Genomic DNA, 4,899 nt, shown 5'->3' on the forward strand with positions numbered 1-4,899 from the left:
TGAAAATTAACACATGATAAATCTATAGAAAAATAAAAACATTTCTCTTATCTCCTTAATTAAGAAAAAAATTAAAATCCCTATAATAATTTATATAGACTTCTATCAAATGTTTAATATTTTATCACCAGTTAACATTATTTTAAACGAGTTGTAATAAAATATAATTTGAACTACTATATTGAATTACTACAATTTATATCATGTTAATATTTATTTAGTGCCTTTGGTTCTCTTTGTTTGAAGTAGTAAATTGCCTCTTTAGGGATGCAAGTCCCCTTGAAAGTTCTCTTTATTTAATGTACTAAAAATTTCTGTTGATTTTGTTGTATACAAGACATGAAATAAAATTATAGTAAGTTTTTTTCATCTTTTATCGTATCGTAAAGAATGATGTTGTTCGTGTTAACTTTCATCAAGTAGCTGATAGTTCCCACTGTTGAAACTCTTGCGAAACCAATTTGGATGTATTCAAGAATAGTTTACAGATAGATTGGTAAGCTTCTTATTCTAGAAATTTTGTTAATATAGATGACACTTGTAGCTTTAATGTATTCTCTTGCAAAATATTCAAATACATTGAGAAAATAATACCATTGAAATTAAATTTTCAATTTGATATTTATGTTTGATATGGATGTTAAAAATGAGTATTATAGCACATATATTTTTTTTATGTTAATTGGAGCAACTTAATCAGATTATAATTTATAGTTTAATTTTAGGTAAATTATTAAAATAAACTAATTATAAATTGTGACCCCAATATCATTCTCTATCCGTGATTAAATGGATATAACGAGGATCGATTTATTTATCAAAAAATTAATTGAGCCCTGACAAACAATAATTTTAAGACTACAATGTTGGTCCCGTATACGGGCCTTTCCTCATCTAGTAGATATATATACATTAACATAATTAATCAACATGCCTAATTATATATTTTCACATTAAGCTCATTTGAAAATTATTTATTTGCGAGAGGGGTTCTTATATCCCATTGAAGATAAATTAAATCGTCATATTTTTAGGAGGATGCAAGATGCTTTGTACGCGTCCCTTTTTATTTTTTATTTTTTATTTTTTAAGGAGGATAGTGATACTAGTCCAACATATTGCAACTATTAGTTAAATTATGTGCATTTCCATGAATCTTTGATGTAAAAGAGTAGTATTGATCTTCTCGAATATCATCATTTTACAGAAAAAAAGGTAGATACTTGAAATACTTAATTTGCATTGAAATGGTGTGATATTTGATAAAATAGTTTGGCTTTTTATTTCTGTTAGGGGGTATCAATGTTTTGTCATCATAAAAAATGGGATAGTATGTACTTTCTTTTGATGATAATGTTGTTTAAATAGCTAATGTTAGATTGTTTTTATTTTTACGAAACTCAAGTTAGCTTCAAGTGGAAGAAATCAAGTCTAGCATAAGATAAGGAATAAATTAGTTCCATTGAATACAAGTTAAAAATTGAGATGATAATGGAATTTAAGAGAAATGAGAAGTTGGTCGACCAAAAAATTATCTTTTCGCTCCGTCCTTTACTGCATGCTCGACATAATTCCAGAAGCATTATGTTCCATTGCCTTCTTTCCACTTTTCTTAGTTGCTCTCACTCTCCCTTGTCTTCTTCTCAGAAAGTGTAAAGATCTTTCTTGCAAGCAAAATTGAATTGCCGTTTGTAGGCGTCGACAAATCCCTAGACTAGCGACTTCATGATCTTTCTCCGGTGGTTGAGGACCTTTCTAAAGGTTGAAAAGCAATCAAACTGTTAAATATCAATGGTAAAAGATGTAGTTTTCTCCTTAAATTTTAATCTTTTTCCTTGCTTTATAGTTATTCATAGATTCTTATAAGCAATTTATGATGGGAATATACAATTTATGATGGGAATTTTAATGGGTTTTCACAAAATCGGTTTTGGGGATTATATTATATTTTATTTAGAAATTGGGGCTTTTCCTTTTGGGTTCCTAAATAAGCTATGTTTCTACATTAGATGTGTATTGCTCTTACAGGTGACTGTGCATTTGATACTCCAGTAATTGTGACTCCAGAAAATAAGCCCTCAACTCTAATGCCCTCTATGGTATCTCTTCACTGTCTCTGTGACAACATATCTCTGACTTTTTTTGAGGATTGTATTTTGTATTCTTCTCTCTTTATTTTTTTAAAATTTTTTAGAATTTTGTTGGTGATTATGAAGAGCTTATTTGGGCTCTTTTTTTCGTAACATGAGATTCCATATAACTACTCTTATTAATATGAAAAGGTGAAAGAAACAATAATCTTTGCCATCGCTGATAAGTTGCAAGTAATGAATGGTATATTAAGAGCAATTTTTTAACATTCATATAACTCTTGGAGTTTATATTTACACTTCTTGAGATTGAAGTTAATAGTATAAGAAATATTCTATGAGAGCTATATTGAATACTAACTGTTAGAAGTTAAAAAGATTCCATTTTGAGAACTATAGTGAATACTAACTGTTAAAAGTTGAAAAGATTCTACTTTGTATAACTCATCATTCACATGATATCATAAGTCAATTGAAGTATGCATTTCTGATATCAAATCTGTAATAGCTGGCTAAAGAAACAAAGACTAATCGTAGGATAAGAAAAAGCTTTCAATTTGCTGTAACTTTGATGGGCCCAAAAGCAAATAAGTTAGGTGAATCTTGCGAGTTCTTCTGCTTCGCATCAAAGTTTCTTTGTCTTGATAATTTATTTATGGTTATGAAAATTGAAAAACTAGACAAGTAATTTTCGAAGGTCGGTAGTGCTTAGTCTCTTCGTTCGTAGGCTTGAATCACATTATTGTAAACTAGCTTTGTTAGAAGATATCACAATCACTGCCACAGGTAAATATGCTTCACATTTCTGGTATATCAATTAATTTGGTTCAACTAAGATAATGAACCAGTGAATGGTCACTGAGCAAGTATGAATGTCATTTACTGCTAAGATCTCCCCGTACGCTATTTGCAATCTCTTTACCTTAAAAATGATTATATAAATATATGATATTTCACTGTAATAAAAAGTTTCTCTTTTTGGTACAAAGCAGAATATGTCTTATATGAATCAGTACATTAAGATGTAGCTTAATTATTAACTATCTTCTAATGCCCAATGCCTTTTGAACTGGAAACCACTGAACAAGCATTTTAAAATGCTACTAACGACCTACCAAAGGTGACCGACGAGGTTTCATGCTTAGTTTTTGTGATGTTATATAATTCTATCATTATTTGCACATTTCTTAGTTGTTCAAATTTTCAGTACCAATATCAGCAAGTGTGGTGGAGTTGATAATTTATTTTTTGGATCTTAGATCTTTTGCTTGAATATGCCTAGGCTCCTTCAGATGATGTAGTTAAAATGGTGGTGGATAAGTTGTTGGTATAGTGGTTGATGCAAAAAGTAATTATAAAATGAATAAACAATTCTTAGGTAGTAATTATAGCTTGGTTAATTGGCTTGGAATGTTTGAACTGTCAACGTTGTGATGTAGGCTCTGCAGTGTGATTAACAAATGCCGTTTTTCAAATTTGTAAAGCATATATTCATTTCAATATTGTCACGATAAACCTGGTTGCTTGAAGGCACATAAGCTGAATCTATATAGACGACGATATTTCCAAAAATGCATATGGAGACACTGAAAATATTTGATGATGTAAATATGGGTATAGGAATTTTAGTTTTAGTTGTATATGTTAAGAATTAATTGCTTTTTTATAAACAATTAAAATTAACTTTTAATTTTTTACTCTAACATAATGGTAATTATCATGATGTTGGCATATAATAGGCTTAGTAGACTGTCAACAAGATGCACTCCTAGGTGATGGTAAGACTATACTGCATGCACAACTCTGTGTGCAAAATTTTCTTTAAACAGATCTTATGTATGCTCAAGAAGGTATCTATGTAAGATAATTCTTTACAATGCAACATGGAGGTAAGAGATTGAGACTCTTTAAAACTATTAAACTATAGAAACAGAGCACTGCGAGGGGAATGATTAGCTAACATGATTAGAATAACTCTCGATATGGCTGAAAACATGTATAGGGCACATCTTTGTTCATCTTAATATTGAAAAAAGAGTGTCATCGTGTAAGTCTGTTATTTACTGTTATTACTTCACCTTATCCTGTTATGTGGAAAGTCGAAGGTAGGACTTATATTTTCATTAGAGTTAACATTGTAAAGTTTTTTGTTGTCATATTAATGTCATATGACATTCACTTCTGTCTTCTGAAAGAAAGCCTAATCAAGAGAAATGTTCATTCAGTGAGGAAGGTAAAGCCTTCCATGGTGAACTTGAGCAATGAGAGATGGAAGTGATTACTCAAGGTCTGTTTTGAGAAATGGAATAGAACAGTAGGGCCTTCCAGAACTACTTTTATCAAGAAGCACATTCCTAAATCATCAATAATTTAAATTGTGCATGTATCTTTAAAAGTAAAATTGACAATACTCTTGCAATACCTAATCCCAAGTGCCTTCTTATATACTAGATAACAATTTAAGTTAAGAAATAGATAACGAAAATGATTCTTTTCTATATAAAAATGAAAAATAAATGTACTAATGAACAAGAGCCAATATAAATTATTGGTCTTGTACTTTTCATTTCAATTTGTTGGGCCCGTGCTAGCACGGCCATGATGTATCTAGTATTGTAAATAGCTAAAAAGTGAAAAGCAGACAACCCTTCTTTTTCTGGTCGATAGTAGAGGGGAAAGAAGGAAAGGAGGACATGCTCGAGAGCTTGCCACATACGTTTAAGTTGACAAAAAAACAATCTTTTAAGTTTGTTAACTCTTTGACAAAAACAAAAAATAATTACCATAATTCCAACCCCCAAAAGTTCAT

The 4,899-nt window shown here is 30.2% G+C and overlaps 1 long non-coding RNA gene across 1 annotated transcript; it reads left to right on the forward strand.

Moving 5' to 3' along the window:
* The first annotated feature begins 1,124 nt into the window (after positions 1–1,124).
* On the forward strand, positions 1,125–3,791 carry LOC108945224 (uncharacterized). The gene is made up of 3 exons (XR_011414351.1): positions 1,125–1,803; positions 2,029–3,071; positions 3,104–3,791. It is a non-coding gene; the product is annotated as an uncharacterized lncRNA (long non-coding RNA).
* Positions 3,792–4,899: the final 1,108 nt, after the last annotated feature.

This window comes from Nicotiana tomentosiformis, chromosome 2 (genome assembly GCF_000390325.3).
Source record: "Nicotiana tomentosiformis chromosome 2, ASM39032v3, whole genome shotgun sequence".
Classification (NCBI taxonomy): Eukaryota; Viridiplantae; Streptophyta; class Magnoliopsida; order Solanales; family Solanaceae; genus Nicotiana; species Nicotiana tomentosiformis.